Source organism: Xylocopa sonorina, chromosome 8 (genome assembly GCF_050948175.1).
Source record: "Xylocopa sonorina isolate GNS202 chromosome 8, iyXylSono1_principal, whole genome shotgun sequence".
NCBI classification, from domain to species: Eukaryota; Metazoa; Arthropoda; class Insecta; order Hymenoptera; family Apidae; genus Xylocopa; species Xylocopa sonorina.
Window position 1 is genome coordinate 7,112,867 of NC_135200.1, and position 25,222 is coordinate 7,138,088.

Sequence of the window (25,222 nt, forward strand, 5' to 3'; positions counted from 1 at the left end):
GTGCCCCGGAAGGTGAAGTGGTAACCTTGTTGCCACAAAAGAAACCCCGCCCTTGTTACACTCCCTTTGATTCCCTTTGATTCAACGTTCCCGTCGACGAAACATCAGTCGACCATCGTGCTCCGCGGTTAACGAGGCTAATAAAGCCTGGCATACTTTCGAGCAGGCCGTTGGCTGTTTTTCGAAACCCGAGAGAACGGTTCTGTGCCTGTGAAATAGGCGAATAACGCGAGACAATGTTACGAACGTCGTAGAGACGACTCTCGTGGACGTTTAATGTCTGTCAGTCGGTTTTTCGATGGCTTCAAGATCTACGAGACGAACGTGCAGCAATTTTTAAGGTTCTCGTATGTCTGAGACTTTCAAGAATTATTCGGAAGTATATTGAAGGGAAATTATCGTTGAAAAATTAGTTTTTATTAGCACTGATAAGAAATATGAATATTAGTTAGAAGCAAAATGTCATACAAGCGTCGTGGAAGTCATTTATGTCCGGTTTAGATGGAAGGCGTACAGTAAACTGGTAATAGGAACAAAGTGTACGTCTCTCAGACGTCGCGTGCCATCTAATAATTAACGTTCTCGCTTTTAGTAGAAACAATGCCTGCAACGAAGGCTGAAGAATAACGATCGAGCAATACTCAGATGAAGTTTACGCAGCAAACACTGTCTGCCGTTCGATTTGATAGGTCAATCGCGTGCTCGCTCTGCAACCGAGTCTAGGCTTCACGATTTCATTCGACGGCTAGAAATACAACGGGAGAATGCATAGTTCGTAAATTACCTGCGACTTAATAAGTCTGTGACATAGAAAAATTATACTGGTATCTTACTTTCCTGATTCTCTAATCTGGAAATTATGATGTATACTAATTTCCGTTCGCACCAAAGATGGAAACTCCTCGTTAGCTCAGGGCAGCCATTATGAAAATTAATCGCGCCTTTTTGGAGGCCTGTTATTGGCCATTACGAGCGCATCAACGACGCGGTGAAAACGGCTGCTTAATGCGTTTTCCTGGTAGCTCGAACAGAAGGAGGCAGCAGGGTGTTAGGGTCACCGACCAAAGAGGCGTTGACTGACAGAATAGTTCGGGGCTGTTCACTAATTAACATAGTGATTAACGTGGTGATTGCCGGCTGACCACGGCTCGACCTATTTCCGGGATTGCGTGTAACCATTCCCCTTCCTTTAGCCGTGTAACGAGTTTTGAACGCTGAGCACTTACTGTGCATGAAACGAGACCGTCTCCAGTTAAGTACGAAATAGTAAATAAACAGGCGACTTACATAAAATGTTGTCGATGTCGTTAAGAAGATAATCGCAAAAAGAATGATATCACGCGCGTTTAACGTGTTTGCGTTATCGATGTCTTTTACAATTACAAACCTCGAATCATAGTCGATTCCTCTAATGCGATGCGATCAAAAGAACGATAGAAAGTTTGCTCTATTTATAAAAAAAAAAAATTACTTGAATTACTTGAGTACAGTTCTTTCGTACTTTGGTACGAGTATATAACATATAACAACGTTTGAAGAAAGAAAAAGAGGTTCACGCTCAGAGTAACTATGACTATAAAGCTACCATTCATTATCTTGAACGAGATCCTCAACTAGGAGGTTCGATCGGATCAAGACTCGGTAAACATTTCGATATCATCACCGCGTGAACTCAACTTATAAGAGACGAAATGCGGAGAGAGAAACTACTATTGCACATGAAACAACATCATATATAGTATATACTCGAACACACAATTTCATTCAGTGTCAATTCCTGAAATTGAACACATGCTTGAAAAACGCGGGAATCGAACCCGCTCGTTTCCTCATCGTGAAAAGGCACTTATGGCAGCTTGACACGATAGCCACTTCGCCAGAGTAGCGTTAAGAAAGCATACGTTTCATGTATTATTTAACGAAATATATTAATATAATATCAATTTATTATGTCTTTTTTTTTATTAACTTCACGCATATATATTTTGCAATTCACGTGAAACATATTTAAGTTCTAATTGGTAGCATCGCATCGAGGAAGAAGAATATCTCGTTTAGTTACTTTGGGCTCTATCAGATGGCACTGCGAGTCATTTATTAAGTGAAATTGCCCGTGTCAAATTATCCTATACTACTTAAAGACTCTAGTCCTATGTTACTCTAGCTCCTATACTACTAGCAATATTACTAATTCAACAAAATGAGAATAAAATAATAATTATCACAATAATTATCACAACTCAATCCAATAATATTACTCCTAGATAAACTCGAGAAACGATCTAGAATGGATCGTACTTAGCTATTTAAACGGCAACCTTGCATCGTATCAAGAAATTCATTAAAAATGATTGACAGCCATAACGTTGCAAATACAAGTTGTCGTTCGATCTGATTCCTTTTCATTGGTATTCATGGCGAAACGAACTTTTCATTTCCATCGAAGCGCATTCCCACGAATCGAAAGCCGGTGAAATTGATCAAAGGGAAACTTTTTCGTAACGCCGCGGCGTTTTTCATCGCGGTATCGAGGACAGGGTTTAATTAAATTTCAACTAGAGAAAACTCGCTCGCGCGCGTCCATCGTATTCCGAGTTGTCTTCTAATTCATCTTCCGCGGACTGCTTTGTACCTTTCGCAATTAACCAAAGCTCCTTAAGTAAGAGGAATCGTGCGACGGGTAGACCCCGAACAATTAATTTCACGGCACGAAGAAGCCGTTTTAATAGCTGTCGTTATTGTTACGACGTCGTTGGCATTCATTCGGGTTACATTTTTAATCTGGGATCGCGGACGATTCATCACCGCGCAGACTCATCTCTCGTTAGAAGAAAATATTAACTCCGCTATCTGATTATCTCTGCGTCTGCTTTTCGAAATCCGCTTCTGATCTGAATCTTTTTCTTAGAAACGAAGCGAGAGATTGTAAAATGGCGCGAGATGATCTTTTTCTTCTGTATAAATGCGAAAAACGTTTGATTACTATGCGTGGTAAAAGTACGCGTGACTGATTATTGGAGCGAACTCCAATAACTTTTAATCAGCGACGAGCCAGAAATCACAATAATCGACACCGTTATGCGCCAGGGTCAGCTTTCAGCTCGTTATTTCGCCAATTTATCAAACAATTCATCAGCGTTCCGATATCGATGAAATTGCGTTTCGTGATTAACTTCACTGTTCATCGGGACGTATCGCAAAAAGTATCAATATTTCCCCGCGCAATATCGTTTGATGAACGACTTCGACACCGTTTCTTACTTGTCCAATTTTCCACTCGTCAGAAAATTCTGTTCGAGTAAAACTTCTAACTCTTGTTATCGATAATTGCAAAAAGTGATTATTAATTCAGTTTCGATCAACTCGACCGTGCAGATTATCCCAAGTATTCTTCGATCTTCAGCATTGAAATATTTTCAAATAACAACGTTAACGCCTAAAATTATTCTACAGATCGTTATCATAAACATCTGTGAATCTTTTCTGCATCGTTCTCGGTAAATGCACACATCCCCTTTGAAGCCTCTCATTTGTCAGTTCCACAATCGCGACACGAATGCTTAATACCTAAATCGTCGTACGAAAATCCTTCTCTCTGAGAATTGAATCGTTTCAAACCGCTTGACACGAATCCATAAGTAACTTGTACTTTAACAACCCTTTCGAAGGCGACTCGTTTTGAGTGACGCAGTCTCGATGCAAATTTCCCGCAGAATTCAACGCGAATCGATCGAAGGACGCTTGTATTCTCTTTCAAACTAAATGAGAAACAAATAACTTCGATCGAAATAATATTACGTGTCGCAATTTCGTACATCGTAGCGCGAAACCGAAACGGACAGTCGCGACGGCGCCAGGCGATGAATATTCAGGAATTCCGTAACGCTATGCTAATTAGACGCGAAACGAACCGTCTGCCGATCCATAAGTAGCTTGTCGAAACGTTGTTCTACCGACGCAGGAACACGTAAACACGTGGCTGCTCTAGAAGCAATCCCTAATCGAAACTTTGTTCCGCTGCTAATTTATGGAATACGTTACACGCACTGACCAGTGCGAACATTGCCACGATCCGCGAATTGTTCTCCATTTAACGCGCTACCATCGATCTCGATGGAACGCGCGACTCGACGCATCGGCTGTCGGATTTGGTTCACGCGAGAGGTGGATCGAATCGTCGACGGCTCGTCGACGGGTTCTTCCTCTATCGGACGTTATTCGTCTTGGAACGGGGAATTTGGAGCAACGCGAATATCGACGATTCCTCGATCGGCTATGCAGACTTCGAGGGATTCGTTTTTGGAGATGGAAAGATGGATGATGGATTAATAGATCCGTCGAAGGGAAGTTATCGAAGGCATTAGGAATATCAATTGAAGATTAAAGTTATAGCTACTGTGAATCGTTGATGACGAGCTTCTATAGTAACATTCCCAAGTTTCATGGCACATATATACGTCCATTATCGTATGTACGTACGTTACGAAGTGGACTGCGTACATTCCAGGTGTCACGGAATTATTTTCTAATTTTGCATATCTAATCTCGAGTATTTAGGCTTCACGTAGCTATCATATTGTTCTAAACACCTCGGTTCGAAAGGTATCTGACTGGTTAGGAATTGCAAATGCGCGAGCGTTCGAACACCTTCGCGAGCAACCGCGTACCACGAGTCGCGTCTGGCTCCGGTTTAGTAATGGGAACAGCACGTAGTGCCATCGTGGAACCACGGGGCCCCTCGAGGGCCCTTTTTTTTCTCCATAATGTCCACCGATCGCGAGTGGCTGCGACGTAAATGGCCACATGGTCGAAGAGTAACACTTGTTCAAACGCGACGCGCGTGTAAGGATAGTAAAAGCTCGCGACCGCTAATGTTACGGCGCGGCTCGTTGACAATAGCAATTTGTTTAACCGCTTGGTCAACATCGAGGGCACGAAATGGCAATCTACACGACTCGACTTGCTACTAACTTTCGTTGTTATAGTCTTTTCTTTTTTTTTCAAACATGACACACGACGAAGCTGGTGTTCGTTCACGTTATTTCTATTCAGATATGAATATCTCCTTAATCTTTAATTTTTATTTCGAAAATTCATTAATACTTTTCCAACTATATTCGCGATACCATAAACCTCGACTGCGTTCATATTCGTGTTCAACCTTTGTTTAACTGAAACTAACTCGGAAAACAACCGCGTGGAATCTGTTCGCGTTTCGATTAATTAATGAAAACAGCGAAAAGCTCCACGGGTCTGGTAACCGTGGAATATCATCCACGAATCGCGATCTGCGATCGTAGAATCTCGCCTGGAGCTGAAAAAAGTTTCCGCGATGTCCGGCTAATTAGAACGTTGAACGGCTCCATTGCTGGGGCGAATGAAAAACGGGCGAGAAAATCCGGTTGGTCGGTGCGTTATCGTGGAACACGTACAGTGCTCTCCGCACAATGGAATCGGAAGTTGAACGATAATTCGCTCTGTCTCTGCTTTGGTTGTTTCCCGGGGAAATCAGCGGAACAAGGGGCACGCTCGATGTGGGCCGAACCGAGCATTATTCCCGCGGTGGAAAGTTGTTCGCCGCTTTTACGGCCAATTACGCGTTGCGCCCTCGTATCGCCGTCGAAACCGCGTTCTCATCGTCCGTCTTTCAGCCTCGCGACGACGTTTTTCGTCTCGAGTTCGCGCGTCGATGTTTTAAATGCATACGAAATCGACAAATTCCAGAGACTCTCACCGTAGAAGAAGCGACATTCGAATGATATTTACGTTCTCGCGAACAACCCCTTTTCCTATCTTTATATCGTTATTTATATCCGTGCAAGAGTTAATATCGGTTCTGTCAACGCTGAGTAAATACGCCTGCAACGACTCTTTGTTTATGCATCGAAAAAAGTGACATCGTGGTAACAAGATTATGGCACCAAGCTGTACGATATAAAATACCACGGTTTTTATGCCCCCACCCATTCGAACTCGTAAAAACAATAGCTGTAGGGAGGAATAATAAAGTAACTGGGGTGTCGATGGTCCCGCTTTTACGACGGAGGATCGTAAATTTACCTTCTTCTTGGTTTTTCGCCATTTTCCCCAAGAAATTCCATCGAAACGACCGCCTGCAAATATTTACCGTGGATCGGTTCTCTCCTTTCCTGTCCTTCCTTCCTTCCTTCGTTCCCTTTTTTCGAACGTTTCAAAGACGCGGTTACTCTCACACGTAGAAACGTAGGAAAAGCTCTCGCGTCGAATTAAAAAGGACCAGACGGTGGGAAGGACAGAGTCAAGGGTTGATAGATTATAGCGAAACTCTCCAGGACGTTAATCGCGTTAGCAAGATCCTGCAAACGGGTTCGCGATTCAACAATAATGGTCCCGTTCCACCGGAATCCAAGCTAGTCGCACGCGATACTATCGATTTCCTGTTTAGCGGCGAGTGACTTATGAATTTCTGCGAATCCGTTCATAGGAATTTAATTCCGTTCGATGGAAATTCTGGGAAGCCGGAATTCTCTCCAGCTAGTAAATCTCTATTAAGGATTTTCCTATCTTTTTTTCCCCTCCTTCTCTCTCTCTCTCTCTCTTGATCGATGATCATCTCCGCATTATAGAATTCTAATATAGCCAGAATTTTGGTTATTAAATTACGTGCGGAGATAGAATTTAAATATTGACCTGAAACTCGATATTTCATTAAATTCCACGAGCCAGCCTCCAGTATCCAACTATCGGTTCGCACGTAAGAATCTCCCTTTAATAACCAGCGTTATGTCAATGGGGATATTTCTTTAAGCTTTTGAATAAAACATGGAATTGTTTTCCATGAAATCGATGTCGCACAATAAAATATAGAATAGCTTTGCATAAAATCGATGAATCTGGAATATGGTCCGCGCCAACGTGACTCGTATCATAAAAGCAATCTTATGATTGAAAGACGGACAGAAAAACACCATCGAAAACCTAATTATATAAGAGATCGTCTGAAATTGTAAAAAAGGAATTTATGTCGTCTCTCAAAATGACAGTTCGATTTATCAGAGCCCCGAATCACCCGATATTACTCAGCGGGACGTTTAGATAGAGCCACGGTTCCGAGCGAGCATTATCCCCCGCGAACGCTACCCCTTTTTCTCCTCTCCAGATAAACGCGAGGTTTATCGCCGCGCGGTGAGCCTCAATAAATTTGGGCCGGGTCCCTCTTTATCGTTGCTTGATTATCGCGGACTCCGACAACGACTTCCTTCTCCATATTGCGCCACCATTCACCCAGGTCAGTATTTACGTGTCTGCATGCGGGGAAGTCGCTGCGAGAATTAACGACGCGAGCACCCTCCGACCGCGTAGGGGTGCAGATATCGCATAGATTTCAGGGGATCGATGCATCGCGGTGAAAGCGATCCTGGTGTAACGTGGAATTTTTACGACGCGATTGAAAATACGAGAAAGAGCCGTAAAAGCTAGCAACTTCACTATACACGTGCTTCCAGATGGTTAAACTTATAATTGCGAGAGTCACATGTTAATCTCTGTATACGAGTGAACCAGCACTTACTGTCAGTCTATATCATAATTACTATTACGATTGCAATTAGCAAGTTAAAGCCTCGCCATATCCGAGCAAAAATGATCGTACGTACGTCGCGAGGAAGTATGCGTGCCCAACTATACGCGAGCGCGTCTGAGCAGAGGCGAAATCTCGCAGAAACCCCGCGAAGCGGCACAAAGGGGCGCAATTAATGTAGCGAGCGATCGCCGTGGAGGCGAAAAAGTGGAAAACACCGGACGGTGGATTTCATTTGGATTCCGTTCGCGGTCCATTTCCGCTTTTTGCCGCGGGGGGGGACGCGAAATGTCACGTACGCCAGTTAAACGGCACAAAGGTTTCGCTCTTCCCCCCTTTTAGCTCCGCAAAGTATTCCCGCGGATCCTGCGAAATGCGCGCGGCACGTTAAAGAGGAGTGCGCCGAGCGGCGGTCTTGCGCCCGCTCGTTCCACCCGAAGGAGACGATGCTCAACCGGCGAATAAAAAGCGTATAAAGTGCAATGATTAAAGAGCGGAGTTTCCACTTCAGAAAGTTAAATGGGAATACTGCGGGAGAGAGAGAGAGAGAGAGAGATATTTCCGAGCGACAGGTAAAAACGATCCGATCCGCGTAGCGTGTCCAAATGTTTGTCCCAATTAATACAGATGGAAACCACAAGCAAATCGTTGTTATCGACCGATCTAACATTTCATTTTTAATCCCTCCTTTTATATACCCACAACTATTCACGTCCATGGATAAATTTCGAAAATCCTCCCACTGAAACTTGTTGAAAGCGAAACTTTTGCCTTTTCGAGAACGTTTGAACGCGGTGCGACAACTTTTAAAGATAGGAACGCGGACGATTAAAGAAAGTGCTCGAGCAGGATCACCGATCTGAAACGCTCGAGCGAACCCCCTCCCGAGTCATTAACACCCGTCTATTTATTTCCACGAGCGTTGTACGCCCTAAAAATTCGCGGCTCTATTTTTAAAACGCTCGCCTCGACGTGGCGAACCGAGCATGAATATTATATAACAAGTAGATGGAGGGTGTCGATTAATTATAAATCGCGTAATATCGAGCAACGCCTCGGCACGGTGCGCCAGGTCGTCGGTTGACATTAACGACGCAAACACCCTTCGTGGTGCAGCGGCTCAGGGGTGGAAACCGTTTTGATTCCGTTTACGGCACATTAGTCGCCCGCTTTGTCCCGTTCGACGAAGGGTCGCCAGACAGGGAGAAGAAGGCAAGTCTCGCGCGTCTTTCGTCGACGATTCTTACCCGGTTCTCCGTGGAGACGCTTCTTCGAGGTCTTTCTCTCTTTACTCGACGGAAAATCCCTCGCTTCTCGAGCCATTACAAATTAACATTACGTTCCCTTACGTCTTCCGCTAGGAAATTTATAGATAACACTGTGCATAGTACAGAGTTATCATATCGTACTTTCATGTTGCAACATTCTTCATTTCTCACTGGAGACGAGAGTTCTCGTTTTTAGTGGAACTTGTAATATTCAACTTTCAACTATTTCATCCTTTGCCAAACCACATAGAAAATTCACCAAGTGCAATCTGAACTAAGCGGATTCAATCAACCGTCACTGAAAATCGCGTCACTCTATGAAAACTTACGTTCGACGCCGCCATTCGTCGACAAACAGCAAAATGAAACTGAAAACCGCAATATCGCACGCGTGAAAGGTGCACCAGCGTCCCCCCACTTGTCACTGTCCATATTCTATTAATTAACGAGCCCCATTAAATCAATTATTCTAATCAACCAATAAACAACACGTTTATCGAGCGTGCAAATTTTTATTGGCTTCCGGCGAGTTCCAGTTACCCGTAATTATACGCGTATGGCTCTGAAACCGGTACACCAGTCGCGGGTAGATACGAGTTCCCCGTCGACACGCTCGCTATCGGGCTCCTCGCGGCCCACGTGGCGCTGACCCGCGCGTTAACGAATCGCCATTATTCGTTCGCGGCTATCGCGAGCCGAAGGAAACGAGGACGATACCAGCAGGCCCGCGCGCGTACACCTCGTCGGCTGTAAATCATCGCTGGTATCGCGTTCGAGGAGAGAGGCGGAACGACGCCGCGGACGTGGAACGCGAATTTCCAGGATCGCGATTCCTCGTCAACCCCTCGGGTCGAACGTCGCGATAAATCACGCGGCGTTGCTTATTAGGACCGCGGCTAAGTTTCTCGACTCGCGATCGAGCCGTGACGCGATTCATGAGATTTCATCGAACGAGAGACAAATGATGGGATCTCGTGGGTGACATGTTGCGGAGGATTCGACGATGCAAGATGGAACGTTGCCTGGGCGATGATACTTCGTGCTCTGGTCTCGAGTTAAGTTGTACGAAGGGTGTGGTCTCGTGTGGAATCGTGAAAATGATTCGCGTTAAAGGATAACTATGGAGAGTTAGAAGTTCGTCTGAAACGTGGAAAACGTATTGCTCGTATCTTTGCTGGTAAACCGTTAGGAATTAGTTTTCATTTTGGAAGAATCCCGCAGCCATTGTCTACGCCTCCGTAACTTTTCAGCGGCTAGTCCTGTCTGAAATAGAAATAATTGCGGAGGTGCGCGAGCCACTTGGAGACGATGAATTTCTGTGGGCTGACGTGACCCACATAATCGAATAGCCCCGAGATAGGCGTTGATCGTCATCGTATCGCGATAGTAATGCCCGTCATTTATTCGCGGGAACGAAAGAATTATTTCCCAGGCGTAAGTAATTGCGGCAGTTCACAGGGCGACACAATTTCCATTAGAATTTGTTACCTTTATCCATTAGCGTCACTTAGATAGGTCATTAAGCAAAAAATAATTGCTCGGAACATATTGATCGATGACAGAATGTAAAAATACGCGCATATTCCTATCGGGAAGAAATTTCAACGCGAGCAGCCATTAGTCAATGACACGGGTTATAAACGAGGTTCGTTACACCTTGAGCTTTTTAGAATTCGCCAGGACCCGCTCTTATTTTTTTCATGCCGTCGTATTTAACGGGTTGGAACGTAAGAGAAAGCGGGAGAGAGAGAGAGAGAGAGAGAGAGAGAGAGAGAGAAAGAAAGAAAGGGAGTTCCGCGTTGGCTCCAATTAGCCGATCTTTTTCATTTCGATCGTAATTATAACCCTCCGCAACAGGATTAAATTACATCAGAATCGTAGGTGTGCTACCACGTACAAACCGTTCTGTTTCTGCCCGGCGTTATCTCGATTTTCAATTTTCTCACAAAGCCAGCCCCAATTAACTCCTCTTATTCGGTTGAATCGCGACCGTTGTAATCTTTCTCAGCACAGTTTCAGCTAGTTATAACTCCCTACCGCGCCATTATATATTACCTTTCATTTAAAAAAGAGGAAACTGTTCCACTATTTTAATTTCACGTTACTCGACGAAGTTAATTCGTTTTTTTCAATTAATTCATCTCCGCCGCGAGCCGGCCGACGTTATCGTTCTTTTCAACACAAATGAACGCTGCTTGAACCTTTCCACTATCTTGACAGCTGTTGTACACTTCGCTCTTTACTGACAATTATTGCACATCAGATTACACGCACTATTCCTTCTATCGCCCAACTCTAGCACCGTCTGCCTTTTATCGACGCACGAACGCGGCTCTCGACGAACCCTTCCTCCCCGATTCGAACTGCAATTTAATCACCGTTCACCCGGACGCGATAAAGTGTTTTCAAACTTCCGAGATTAAGTCACAGAGGCGTCGCCTCGTTTCGGGCGAACAATTCCACTGGTTGATTATTTCCCGGAAAGCAGCCAGCCGTCCCTCGATTCAACTGCAATTATCCTGCGACTCCACGCGGCGGAATTAAATCTCCGCGGCTCTTTAAACCAGATTACTGCGCGCCATTCTTTCGCGAGCGAAGAACCTCGACACTGCTCGAACCGTAACATATCGACGCTTCCATCTCGTATTCGCACTCGCAAAATTCTGTCAGTGTTGTCACCAGACGCTGCCAGACGCCATTGGTCGCCCTGCAGTATCACGGTTCCCCCCTTATCGTCCGGATCGAGGATCCGAAGATCAAGGACACGGATTGGGCGTTCACACCAGCGAGCGTTCAGCTCGCGCCTCGCCACGCGAAACGAGGAAAACTGCGCGGAAGCGGCGTACGGCGAGGTTTTCCGCGAGTCGCGCGGCAGCACGTGTCCCGATAACGCCGGAGGACGAAAAGCGCCGCGGCGCCACTGATAATCGCGTCGAGCGCGAGGAGCACGGGGAATCGCTTTGTGGCGACTATTTCCAGAGCCGGCGAGGCGGTACGAAGCCGACGGAGAAAGGGAAACCGACGGCGACCGGAGGCAGAGGCGGAGGAGGGCTCCGGCGCACAGGGTTGGCGTCTCAAAAAGGGCGAGGGAAAGCGTATCGGCTTGGAAAATACGTTGCTCGCGCGGCACGACGCGCGTGTCCTACCTCTCTCTCTCTCTATACACCTTTTTCATCCACCCTCCCGTCCTTCCATCCTTTACCAGCTTCATTTTTTCCCGCTTTTTCAGCCCTCGTTTATTTGCATTCCGTCCCGTTTGCTCGTTTTTGTCCCGTCGATTGTTCGAGCGACGTTTTTGGCGAACCCACGCCGCGGTTCGGGTGAAATTCGAAAGGCGAGGGGGACGCGGAGGCGGTCGGGAGCCCTTGGGGTAGCCGTTTGGGATAGCCGATCGGAGGGCCGAAAGTGGGTGCTGCGTGTCGCTGCGCTTGTTGTAACCTCGTCGACGAGCGCAATCGAGCCACTTGATTCGGTGAATGGCCGATACGAAAGGTGAGAACGCGTGTTACGTCGAGGGGTGGTTTCGACGGGACTGAGCGCGGTACTAGGGAGCCTTTAATCGGTCGTTTGTCGGGGTGTGTAAGCGCGTGATTGGTGATCAACGTTTGGTACGCCAGCGGCTACTCGAGTTATATGCATTTTTGCGAATGGCGCGGTTATGTGTAAAATGTAAATTACTTAGTTTCGCGAAATTATTGAAAGTATCTATAGTGCTGCGTTGGATTATTATCGAATCATTTTCACGGTTACTATTTTTTTTTTTTACTACGAATCACGAGTTAAGTCGATTTTGGTTTTATTTAAAATGTCCTTTATCCCGTGTTAACTCGGGGGTAGATTCACGCGAGAACGAGCTTATCTATAAGCCATATTATCGAGTAATATATTATTCTCTTACTAAATCGATTAGGAGTTAAGAAGTATAAGAATTTATGTATCGGCTCTATTCGGGAGTTCATTTTATGACGCTACAAAATCTAGCACAAGTGATATGTTTCCAATCGCCACGAGATTAGATAAATCGAGCAAAAGAATTTGCAACGCAGTAGTCCGCGACTCCATCGTAAAACATTTAATAAACGAAAAAAACTACACTTAGAAAGAAGTATTTACGAATCGTGTTAAACGTACCGTAACCTCAGAATTATAAGTTCCAACAACGCACCCCATAAAACCGTCGAGCGGCACGAAGAACCCAGAGCGCGGTGAAAACATCCTAAACGTTTCTTCTCGCTGGCGTAAAAACGAAATTCATTACCGAGCACGGGGACGGAGGAGTGTAAAATGCGTCGGGGACGGTGGAAAACAGCGGGCAAAATGGCCGACAATCCGACAGGCCAACCGTGGACGAAGGGGTTGAACGCGGCAACGTGATCTCGCATGGTCAATGAAAGCTCGTGAAAAACCTGCAAACGCGCTCGAACGTTCCGCGTTATTTGCTACCCCTTTTTCGTCGCGATTCCGCGTAATTCGCGAGGCAAACGGGACACACGCGAAATCGGGAGTAACGCGCGCGCGGTTTCCGTTCCGTTGGTCGACGATTGTCCCGAGGAAATCCGACTGCTGATATTTCCCAGAATATTCCTTGCTTTTCAGTAGGACGGCCGGACGGGTTTCGCGTTCGTTGTTCGCGGATATTATAAAAAGTTTAATTGGCGAAATTTTTCGAAAACTTCCCTTCGCACTCGTATTTTGTTGGTTTTCAAACACGTCACTGATACAATGTAACAGGTACTTCGTTAGTATAATTGGATTCCTGTATCACGGTGGGATGGTTGGCGGAATAATACAATTTAATTTGCTCTTTCAAATTATGAACGTACCCTCGTATCCCTCTGAAATTGTAAAAATACGTTCGGTTCGATTATTTTATTAAATATTCCTCCATATCGTCCCTGGACTAATCGATATCTATTTTAACCAGCTCTGTGCAAACAGAAACAATCCGTTAGAGTACTTCGCCATCTCGGATATACAAATTCAACCAAACAAGTAGTTAAACCTGGCTGCGATTGAACCAGCGAACGATCTGGGTTAAGTTTCTGTACGAAGGAGCCGCGATTTCGTCCAGCCATTACCCTTCGACCTTAATTGAAAATCGTAGTCGCGTCTCGATCCATCCGGCTGGTTTCCCGCGTCTCACTTTCTGTCTCCCCTCGCATTGAAATTCAACGATCTCAATCTCTCGCGCGTTTCTCGCGTAAACGTCCGAACGCTGACTAATGATTACAGGATCTTGATGTTAATTATCATCGGGACGCGTTGAAATTCGAAACGATTAATCGCGGGGAATATTTTTATGCCCGGCGCTCCCTGAATAATAACAGCTGCAGAGTAAATTACTCGCTTCACGTCTGAGGTACTTCTCTGGCAGCGAAGGGATGGTAACATCCTGTGTACCGCGCCGCGTTAAGCGTTAATAAACGCGAACAAAAACTGGTACGCGCGTCTCAACGTAACGGAATTAACGCCGTCGGGCAGTTACATTTTCCCGGGTAGTTTTCGGTGTTTTTCGCGCGTTTGTCGGCGCGGCGGACGAGTCGTATGTCTGACGGAAGTATAATTAAGCCCGCGAAGGACACGGACGGCAAAGGAGAGTTCAGCGTTGCTCCGCAACGGTGATGAACGTTTCCGTGGTATGAAAAATTCGCGTGAAAGGAGCCGCTCGGAGCAATTAGTTGCTTCGCTTTATTTATATATTATGAATTCCACGATCTCAGATTCTTTCCTGTGTTCCCGACACGGAAACATAATGCAATTTTCCCCTCGTTTCCCTTCGCTATCGTGTTCCGCGCTGATAAAACCAGAACGTCTAACCGGAAAATGAAAGCTTCCTCTTCTACTTTACCTTCTAATGAATTGGCCTTGCGATTGATTACATACAGAACGGAAGCAATTTCGAGAGAAGTCCTTGCTGCCTAAGAAATGAACGTACAATCTTGGAACAAGATATCGATACAGCAGAACTGTATTCAAAGCGTGTCCGTATGGTAGATACTTATTCGAGGAGCGGTCGCAGGTAATTAACTCGACGTAACGGTCCATAAAAGCCGGGAACAGGCCGTATTAAAGTGGCGTTAAAAGATATAAAAAATCGAGAGCGCAACGGGGAATAAAAGGACGGGCAGCTCGCTCGTTAGAAGCCACCCCGAGCTACGTAACCCCCACCGGAAGCGTCCAGCGAAACGTTGTAAAACAGAAAATTCCACATCTCGTTGGCTCGCTCCGCGAAGATTCGCGTCACGCGGGTTTCGTATCGTCCCAGCGCTCGCGTTTCGCACACCATCGCGATCGATTTCACCCGAAATCCCTGCCAGAGCATCGGTTATGCGAACGGACGCGGAAGCGGAACGGAACCAGAGGCGGGGTTCGTTTTTTCGCCCTTCATATTTTATTTCCTCGGGAACGGTCGATCGTTTCGCAGCGTCAGGAAATTCTAGATGCTTGAATTATGATCCCGTTTCACGGTCCCGTGGAACCGCGCCACCCCCCGCGAAATACGTGACGCACGCGGGCCGGATATTTCGGGTCGCTCGACGATCCGACGCGACGTCGTCGTAATTTAATAGACAGGCACACGCGTTTCACCGGGTCGTCCCGTTAATTAATTGCCAGGCCGCGTAATCGTGTCCGTGGGCGATCGCGTAATCGAGACACCGCTGGTGGATTATGAACACGCGCGATTATGCTTTCGCGTCCCCCGGACGTGGTACGCGGCCAGCGGAGGCACAGGGGTGGCATTCATTCTCGACGTGAATACGTGGAACTCTAATTAGAGGGTTGCGGTGATGTGTTGATCGTGCTCACGATATAGCTCCTCGTTTTCGTTTTACTGAGCTACTTAACTGGGTTTGTACGTTGTACAGTGATTATTTTGATAATTCATGGTACGAGTTGTTGGCTTTACGTTTTGCTCTCGTCTAGCCCTTTTAGCGTTGCGTATTTCTAAACACCATGAGGATTATGAAAGATCTTTTTCGTTTCATTAATTTCGACGCACCGCTGTGATATTTCTCCATCTCGCTTTCCTTACTCTTTCATTTAGCTCACGCGAACGATCGCATTTTTCAATATAACCGGTGTTGCCTCTGAACAATAAAATACAACCGAGTTCCCTGCTAATACCGTGCAGGCATATTCCTTTACCCGACTCGCCGGAAGACTGTGCAGTTATGAGCAGCCTTGCCCCTAGAATCTCTGTTATTAGCACGCATAAATTAGTGTTGCAAATTATTGAAATCGCCCTGGGCAACGTGGCTGCTCTCCCAAGAGCTCTATCGATCTCCTTTTCGGTAAATTAAAATCGCAAACAAGATGCAGTATCCTCTGAATGCAAGTTACGCTATTCGCTATCCTCATAGTCGTGCACCATCTTTGTTTAAAGATACACGTTCCAAGAAATACCACCACAAACAGAAAAGTACTCTAAATTACAAATCTCAAATAATTTCAGAATTCCGTCAACTCTCTTGCACTATTAATTAAATAAATTCGATGCTCTTGCAAAATCTAACCCATTCCATCGTCTACAGCACTATTTAATCAACCAAAGAACCACTGCACATCCACCCCAAACAATCATTCTCGCCATCCCTTTCTCTACTCCAGTAACCACCGTTCTCTTTAAAAAAAACCCACATCATTCTCAATACCAACAGTTCGACCCCTCGTCTGGTTCGTCTAATTTAAAATTTTCCGCTGACTCCTTCGCGCGAACCCGTTCCTGGGGAACAAGATCTCGCAGCAGGTACCGCTCGTAAATGTCAACCACCTTGGACGTCAGCTGCTCCGTTTCGTCGGTCGACGGCTTGTCCCTCGAAAGAAAGCCGCGTTCAGAGTTTCTGCATCGACCTGGCGTCTGATCGCGTCTGAGACGCGTCGCCAGGGTGTCTGCACCGGGAGGCGCTCGTAAATCGGCCGGATTGGGTCGAAGGCGAAGTGGCGGGCGGCCATTTGCCCATTTGGATAAGGGGAGAGGTGACTCTTCAACGGCGGAGGAGCGAAAAATGTATGGAGGCGAGTATGGGACGTATCCCTCGGGGAAGCGGCTCGATGGTCCGCAAGGTCGTGGATACGGTGTCCTTATCCTTCTCCATCTTTTGAAGATCAATGACGGATAGCACGATCGAGACGCTTCTTACATTTTTCGAGAAGAGAATTCTGAGAACCAGACTACGTTATCCACTTTCGATGCTTTTCAGCGGAAGAATAGCAGCAATTCCACGTCCCTCGTAAAAAGATTGAAGTTTACTAATATACTAAATTTATTTTCCCATGGTGAAAGATTGAAAGCTTCGAAGACTCGAGTCAGTTTGTCCTAGAAACGCTGGAGGACCGAACTGACCTAAATCTACCCTTGTTTTCCCGCGAGATTCAATTATACGCTCTATCTTATAAAATGGGCGGAGACGGTAGTTAAAAATTTTCTCGATTTCCTTCGTGGCCCTCTTTCGTGGAACGAAGGCTGCAGCGTGACACTAACCGAGGTGGTACGATGCGGTTTCTGTTGCGGGACGGTGTTTGCGTAGCTTGTTGTTGTTCATCGAGTGGCGGACGAACGTGGTGACATGGTAAAGGGTTGCGGTAACTTTGATGCACTTAGAGGTGCACTCGATTGTGGTGTGTCGGTATTTCCTTTGAAATGGGAGCGAAATTAATTTTCAAGTCGTGGACAATCCTACGTGGATCCGATGTTATTCATTCGCTGCGGCCATTCGTCGATCGACGAATGTTCAAACGCCAAACACAATTCAAAGTGACAGAAATTATCTACGACTCGCTATCGTTTCGTAATCCATGCGAGAGTGGAGCGATTCGAAGCTCCCCAGCTATTCGATTCGCAAATAGCCGCGTTTTCAGGGGAGTGGACTTCTATTTACATTTCGAATCCACCCTATTCTTCCGCCGCAAACTTTCTTCGCGTACAAACACGTTCGCGTCGGTTTCCTTAGCTTTGGGGAACACTAACCAAATTGCTTTCGGAGGGACGTTACTTTGGTAGCCAATCACTTAAATCCGGGGAGCAGTGAAAGACCGCCGGGTGCAACCGTGGCAAAACATCCGCGATGCGTTGCTCGTCGAATTAACTTTGCGAATAAATCGCGTTGGGCGAACAACGGAACTATCGGATGAAAAAAGTCTGCAAATTCGGAAATTGAAAAACCGGCGAGCACACGCGAACTTTTAAATTGTACAATTTCTACGTACTCCCAAATGGTTTGTACGAGTGAAAAAAAAAGTAATCTTGCAGGCACTCGTCGCGATACCTCGCGCGCGTTCCCGTTTATTCCCCGATACGAAATAAACGCGGACAGATTCGATAATATTTCCCAGCGTTTCCGGTTTCCCGAACTCGTTCAATGGTACACAAATTTTCCCGGGCGACGCGTCGATCGATCGACCCGCGGTACAGCCGTATAAAATTAAAACGTGCATATTTAATGCCTCGCATAAATGAATCGGGTGAAACAGCGCGCGAGACAACGGGTCAGGAGACAAACCGCGGTAAAATCGAGAACGTTCGCATTTTATATCCGCTGGTACAATTGAGAACGGGATACGAACCACGTTCGAATCCACCTCAGAGAGGACCAGTCCCTAGAACTCGAGCGAAACTCGCTGAACGCGCTTAATTTCCTCGCGAACTTGAGATCGTTGACAATATCTGCCAAAATCCTCTTCCATAGAAATTCGTCGACGAGAGTATGCGAGAGACAGAACGGCAATCGTAGTTGGCGTCGCGACGAGCGTAACGAGTTTCCGCGCACGCGACGGCGTTTGGAAAGTTTTAACGTCCTCGCGGTGGAATCTCGGTTTTCTGACGTTTGAATGGCTGAACCGTTCCACGCGAGTTTCTTCTTATCGACGATGTAACGCGGTAACGTCCCGTGGAAATGGCGAGTGAATTCGCGATGGGCTTCTATTGGAAAGCTCACGTGTCGCGATCGAGGCACGGGCTAGTTTATAGTCTCGAGGCGGGGGACGGTTTCTTAAGAAGCGGCTTGGTTGTCAACGTGTCACCAGCTAGACGACACCACCGCGGGATACGTGTCTGACGTACGATTCACCGGTTTGTCGCGTGATACGCGGCGTTTTCTCTCTTGTCACGGCGCACAAAAGAAGGATAAGAGTATATCCGCTGGTGCATGCGCCTCTCCTTGACTGCGCGCACGAACGGGTAAGGCTTTGTGCACAGCGAGGCCAGGATTCCAGAATTAGGATACGGATTGAAAGGATTGGATTTAATGAAAATCCAATGTTCGATGCTTGAAGGGTGAAATTAACCGGCCAGATAAGCATTGATTTTAGGAAACGATCTACTCTAAATGGCGTGGTTTTTCATCGACGATAATAAGAAGCTATGAGAAGACTCTTTCTCGCAGGAAATTGTCTACAGAAGAAGTTGAACGTGAAACATCTATCTCGCGTCGCTTTGCTGCTGGTTTATCTCGTTCTCTCGCGAAATTGATCCGCGCGAGTTTTAGAGTAGCATCAGCCAACCCTTTGATGATTCCTCGTAGCAGAAATACTCGATGAAGTTGATAGTCAAAGGGAGCCTGCGTGTCTCGTGTCACTCTATTCATTCGTGTTAAATTGCTGGATGAGTAACCGTGGAAATGTTCGCTCTCCATGCGCGATGCCGTGTCCCTTTGACGCTTCGTTGAAATAGAAATACTTGACAAACTCGCGACGTACGTACGCGGAATTTTTCTCGCGTGTTTTAAAGGGATATTCGTTCTGCAAATCGCTTCGACGTCGAGAGCAGACATCGAACTGTTGTCTTGGTAATAATCAGTTACGTGGAATCTCGTGGAGATTTTTGCTAAAGTAAACGATTTCTGGCTAATGATAAAAAGGTAATTGTTAACAGAGCTCGTTGGAATTTGCATATTCATAGGTCCATCGTCTATATATTCGCTTCGAACTACTTTGACGCGACTTTAATCGAGTTCTCCGTATATCGAACGTCTCTTTGAGCTGTACTTGATGAGTATCAAATGACCACTTCAAACATACTGCAGGGCTTCCATCAAAATTCACGAGGCAGAATCCCTAGTTTAATCTCTCCAAACTATTCTGCCGTTAAATTATTTAGAACAGAATGATGCGAAATTTATATAAACACTCGAGTGTAACTAATTCGATTTAAAGCAGATTTTGCGTACGAAACTTCTTAAACGCTTCGCGAGTACGATGAAACACGAGTTACGTCAATTTTCAAGCATTCCACGACTAATAGCACGATCCATCAAAAATATATCGATCCGTGTAACGATTCGTAGAAACGTAAAATTCAATCGAACGATTAACTCGCGAAAAGCCGACCGCTTCCCATTCATCGAGCCATTGTGAACGAGGCCTTAGTCAGCGCGTAGTCAGGCAACGGGAAGTCCTCGCGATAAGGGTTCCAAGGCAACTCCTTTTCCGCGTTCCGCTCCGATTTCGTGGCCCGGATACGTCTGCTAGCGAAGAGGGTAGGTCGCCTTGGCGCGCGTTCGCTATCAAGACAGTTAATTAAACGCCGATTAAAGCCGACGCCTTGACGTAGCTGCCTACGAGAACTGCCTCGCCGCGTAAAGACCTCGATCGACTTTGCATAAATTAACCCCTACCAGAGCCCGCTTAATTGGACGCGTCGCGCTACACTGCCGATAACTATTTCGGCGATGGCCGACCGGATCATCTGCGGAGTTCACGTCATTCCTTAATTAAAACTCGAGATTCGTTCTTTCCTTCGAAAAACATTCGACACTGTTTTAATCTGATTCTTGACCAACGAATAGCTTTTCTATTCGCGAGAGAATCTCGTTTCTTTGTCTCAGAGCTGTCGATCGAATTTTCTTCAAGAGCGCTAATATCCTAGTCGAAACTTTGAGACGATTGAAATTTCCTTTCAAAGTGCGAATCTTTCCAAGAATTTCTCTGACACATTCGCGGAGGTGTCTGATATTATATATTAAATATCACGTGGAGAATGAAACGATTTCTCGTTTTAGTCGATCATGCTTAATTCAGTTCACTCGACGAGCCTCGAAAAGCAAACGGTCGAATGACAACGAGCGCCAGGGACAGCTTTCGAGGCGCAGCCGGCCCCGCGACAATAATTATTTCAGCTAATTACCACGGAATCGAGCCGGGTAACAGGCGTCCGGGTTTACGCGGAGCGTTGAAACGCGTGTAACACACGCGAGCGCGGCGGTAGCGGCAGCAGCACGCGAACGAGCTTGTACCCCGGCTGTTTCCCGTGAAAGTAACCGATGTACCTGTCGATCGAGCCCGTCCCGTCTACCCGCGACACGAATCGACGCCCGATCGCCTTAACCAGCGATATTTCATTATTCCGGCCCGTTCACGACGAGAGGCTGCTTTCTAATCCCTGCATTCCAGCCAGCCGCTCGAATTTTTCTCCCGCGAACCGTTCTGGGACCGTGACACGACCGTTTCTTTCGGCTAATGACGGCGCTTCTGTTCATTTCGAGATGAGACGGGACTACTTGATCGACGACGACGTTGATCGAAACTAAACTTGTTAGCCTCTGTTGTGGTATAAATGTTTCTTTGATCGGACACGATTATATTCGACTTCTGTGGTTTGTAATATTTACAGTGGTATCCGTTTATTGAGAGAATTTCCGAAGATTCCATTTTCGCAAGTTCAGTACATATTTCTTGTGATCTTTCTGTAGATACTTTGTCGACACAGAAGTTTACACGTTCTACTTGAGGAAAGAGCGAGAATTCTACCTACTTTCCTTTACTTTCCTTAATAAAATTATACTAACAGTCGCTCCGTTTGACTGTTCGAAAAATCAACGAGATATTCGAGCGAGAAGTAACAAGGCACACTTTGAAGATCAATCGTGGCTCGTTAAACAATTATCGCACACGTGGAGAATCGAATGAAACAACCGGTTGCCAGCCGCGAATCAACGGATGAGAGGCGCGGGATTAAAAACTCGAGCGGGACAGCTCGTCGACGACCGTGTGACGGGTAACGATCCTCGCAAATCCAGCGTTAAGCCCCGTGGAAACGACGGAACACCCAGAGTCTCCAGTGCCGATAGGCGGCCGCGTCTCGTCCTGGGCGATCTCAATTACGTCCAAGGTGGTAATCCCGATCCAGTGAGTCGATCGACTCTCAATAGCAGCGCATCCCCCCCTGGCGAACCTCGCGACGCTTCTATCCGGTCACGAGCGGACCGTATCCGTTCCGTTCGATTAATCGAGTCGCCTAATGAAATGGTAATTACTCGAAAGTTGAGCCGGTTCTATCGAGCCACGACCGGCTCGGCTGTGTTTCGTCAATCGTTCTCGTGTTAACCAATTAGCGGGCTAATTCGCCGATTTGGGACTGTGCGCCGTCGTGGAAACCCATCGAGCGATGGTTCGAGAGTTGCATTATGGGGTTAAAGGGATCAGGTTCGAGTCTTGGCTCGAGTCGAGCGAAGAACGCGGTTGGTTCGAGACGATCGCGAGGATCGGATGTAAATTGTTAATTTTAGACATTAATTTTAAAATTGATATTGTTTTGGATTATCAAGGGAATTTGCGGTGCATAGAAGAAGAAATTATGGTAGTTTGATTTGCGGTACAGATATTGCAAGGCGAATAATAGTCTTCGAAACGCAATTACTACAGTTCAGAGAGGTCGATTAATTCAGCAGTCTGCCACAAAATTGGTTCTAAATCAGCAATCGTGGTTTACACCATGATAATCTGATCGCCGTCCGCTTGGTTCTCCATTAGAAGGGAATGAATAGTCGAATACTCGCTAAAATTGCTCTAAAACACGTGGAAAAAAATTTCTTTACGAACTCGATGGAAAACTCTAAATGTTTCTTATCAAACAGACCCATCGTTCCATCATACGAGTATCTTCGCTACTCCGTTAGCGATTGGCTCCCAATCAAGAGACGAGAACGTTCATCTCGCTTCGCAAAACCCACCATTTTCTACTCCCGTTTGAAGCTCCGAACCAATCAGTCCGCCAAACGAATTTTATCAGTCGAACATCGAAGTCATCGCCGCTTAATTAATCATATCCAAGCGAGTCAGGAACGACCTCGACGTCGCACGTCGAACTTATATCGGATAATCGATACGTCCTGTCTCTGAACCGGAAAGAATCCGGTCCTGGTTGCACCCGTGGCCGAAAACGCGGGCGTGCACACACCAGTGCACAACCGTTCCGATTTCTTTAACCCTTTGGCGGCCAACTTACGTCGTGGCATATGTGAAACGCTCGACGCCACGTCTCTGAACTTTTGTCAATCCTGCGACACTGCAACTCGAAAAACCAACCACTCTACGATAATAGATATCTGAGGGAAGAATCTTGAAATATTGGAAAATATTGTAGTCTTGTTAGTTTGGAATTATAACTGCGATTGGTCATTAAATAAGAGAGATTATCGGTGATGGTGACAATTAATCGAGTATACCCGTCTCGCGTTGGGGAAAAGTCGCGTTAGATTTCACGGCGAACGAGTAAATGCGTGGTTCTTTGAGAAAGGTGGTGGTTGAAATGGTTGGAACGTTGATAGAGTATCGACGTCGTCTCCAGACTGGGATAAAGATACAGATGGCATGCCAAGATCCTTGCGAACACCTGAGGACACTTTCCAAGCGAGAGACATTGATCGAACGCTTAAATCATTCAGCTGGTTTTTGGTCAGTTTCCGTGCGAGTAAATCGTTGGACGCAACGTCTGAGGTGTTTCCTTTTTTTTCTTTTTTTACGTCCGACCTGATGCAGCTGCTTCTTTCGAATGGTAACGTTACCATTTTTGATAATGTATAACGTGAACGCATCGATGGTTTTTGAATTAATCTTTTTTTTTTAAGAAACTTTGCGGACATTGTCGCGACAGAAAATTGAAATTAAAATCCACATTGTGTAAAAATATTCGATAATAAAACTGTAGCCTTTCTTCGAGCGAAAAACGGCGACAAAATAAAATGCGATTCGCTTCGCTGAAAGAAACGATTGTTTAACGAATGGAACACTTTTATCTACGCGTTATCAAACTCATTGAAGGTGTTTCCGTTTTCTTAACTCCATACACGGAATGGTTTGTATTTTTAACAAAACGCCGGTTCTCGCGTACGTTTCACATTCGATGCAACGCGCTCTGTTCTCTTGCGATACGCTCTAACGAAACGGCCGTTTATAAAAAGCGGGAATATTTTTCGTTCTGTTCAACGCCTCGCTTCGAACGACGAAAAAAGCTGCCTTGAAATAGAAACTTTCCAATGAAAAACCGTTGAGGTAACAACAGTTGCCACTTCCAGTGAAAACAATTCCATCTGTAATGAGAGCTGCTTTGATTTACAAACGATTCGTTGAAACGAGAAGAAATCGTACACCTTCGTTAGCCTGTCAAATGCTTTGTACAACGTGAAACGTACGATGAATCGTGTCGCGTGTAACTAAATAATCTTATCTTTGATTTCCAAATCCCTTCCCACGCGAGAGTAACAACAAAAACTGGATTCAGATTGGTCAAACGTTCTCCAACGCTAACTTTCTACTCGAAAAACACGAACCACCTCGTATCGCGGGATAAGAATCAAGGACTGAGCCAAAGGAAAAACGTAATTGCATCGAAAAATTCCAGCGAAAGAACGAAGCAGACGTTTCACGCGGAGGATTCTTTATCTCACGTCCGCCATCTTCCCGTCCGACAGCGGAGAGCTGATTAGTACAAGTTTGTTCGCCACCGCTGGCCAACTTGTGCTCGGTTAATTCAACTTTGGCAACGTTCTCGAGTCGTTAACGTCCCGTCGTAAATGGTCGGGAACGAGCGAGATCGCCGCACGATTTACGCCCGTCGCGGGGATTATTCGCGAGGTTGCATCGTCCTCCACCCCGCGATGCGAACCTCCGACGAAAATATTTTCGATCGTTACCGCGTCGAAAACACCGGTGTTTTTCTGCTCCACCCGATAAAGGGAGGAAAAACCGGCGGAAGGGGCTGTAGATAAGCGTTTTATGGCTGACCAAACTCTGTGGAAGCCCGAGACCGTTGTCGATCCGCTACACTGCCCAAATTTCGCGTCCCGTTCGCAAGATTCGTTCGATAGGAGGGAAACGGGGTTCTCGAGGGTGAGCTCTGCCCTCTTCGACATTGACGCGAACGTCTGTGAAAAAAATAGGAGAAGCAGATACGCGTGAAAGTGTTCTAATAAAGTTCGAATAAAAATCGTTCGTATGTATACTTTTATACATTAATTAAATACTAATAATCAGAGATCTTTGATACTTATGCGTTGCGATAATTATTTCCCGTAGCGTGTGTCGTACTTCAACGAACTTTTACTTGTTTAGAGACTTTCCTCGTCCCCTTTAATCGAAGCTGCTTTCTAATTTCTTGTTTTAAAATGAAAGTCATTGGTAT

The 25,222-nt window shown here is 45.9% G+C and overlaps 1 protein-coding gene across 3 annotated transcripts in view; it reads right to left on the reverse strand.

The window, feature by feature from the left end:
• The window catches only part of LOC143426178 (ras-related protein Rab-37), an 83,778-nt gene that overhangs the window by 13,915 nt on the left and 44,641 nt on the right, over positions 1-25,222 (reverse strand). The window contains exon 1 of one of the 3 annotated variants that reach the window (XM_076899418.1): positions 10,728-10,901. The exons of the other annotated variants lie outside the window; for them this stretch is intronic. The gene's annotated coding sequence lies outside the window, so the exon portion shown is untranslated. Of the gene's footprint in view, positions 1-10,727; positions 10,902-25,222 lie in introns of those variants that run through there. 3 annotated transcript variants of the gene reach the window in all.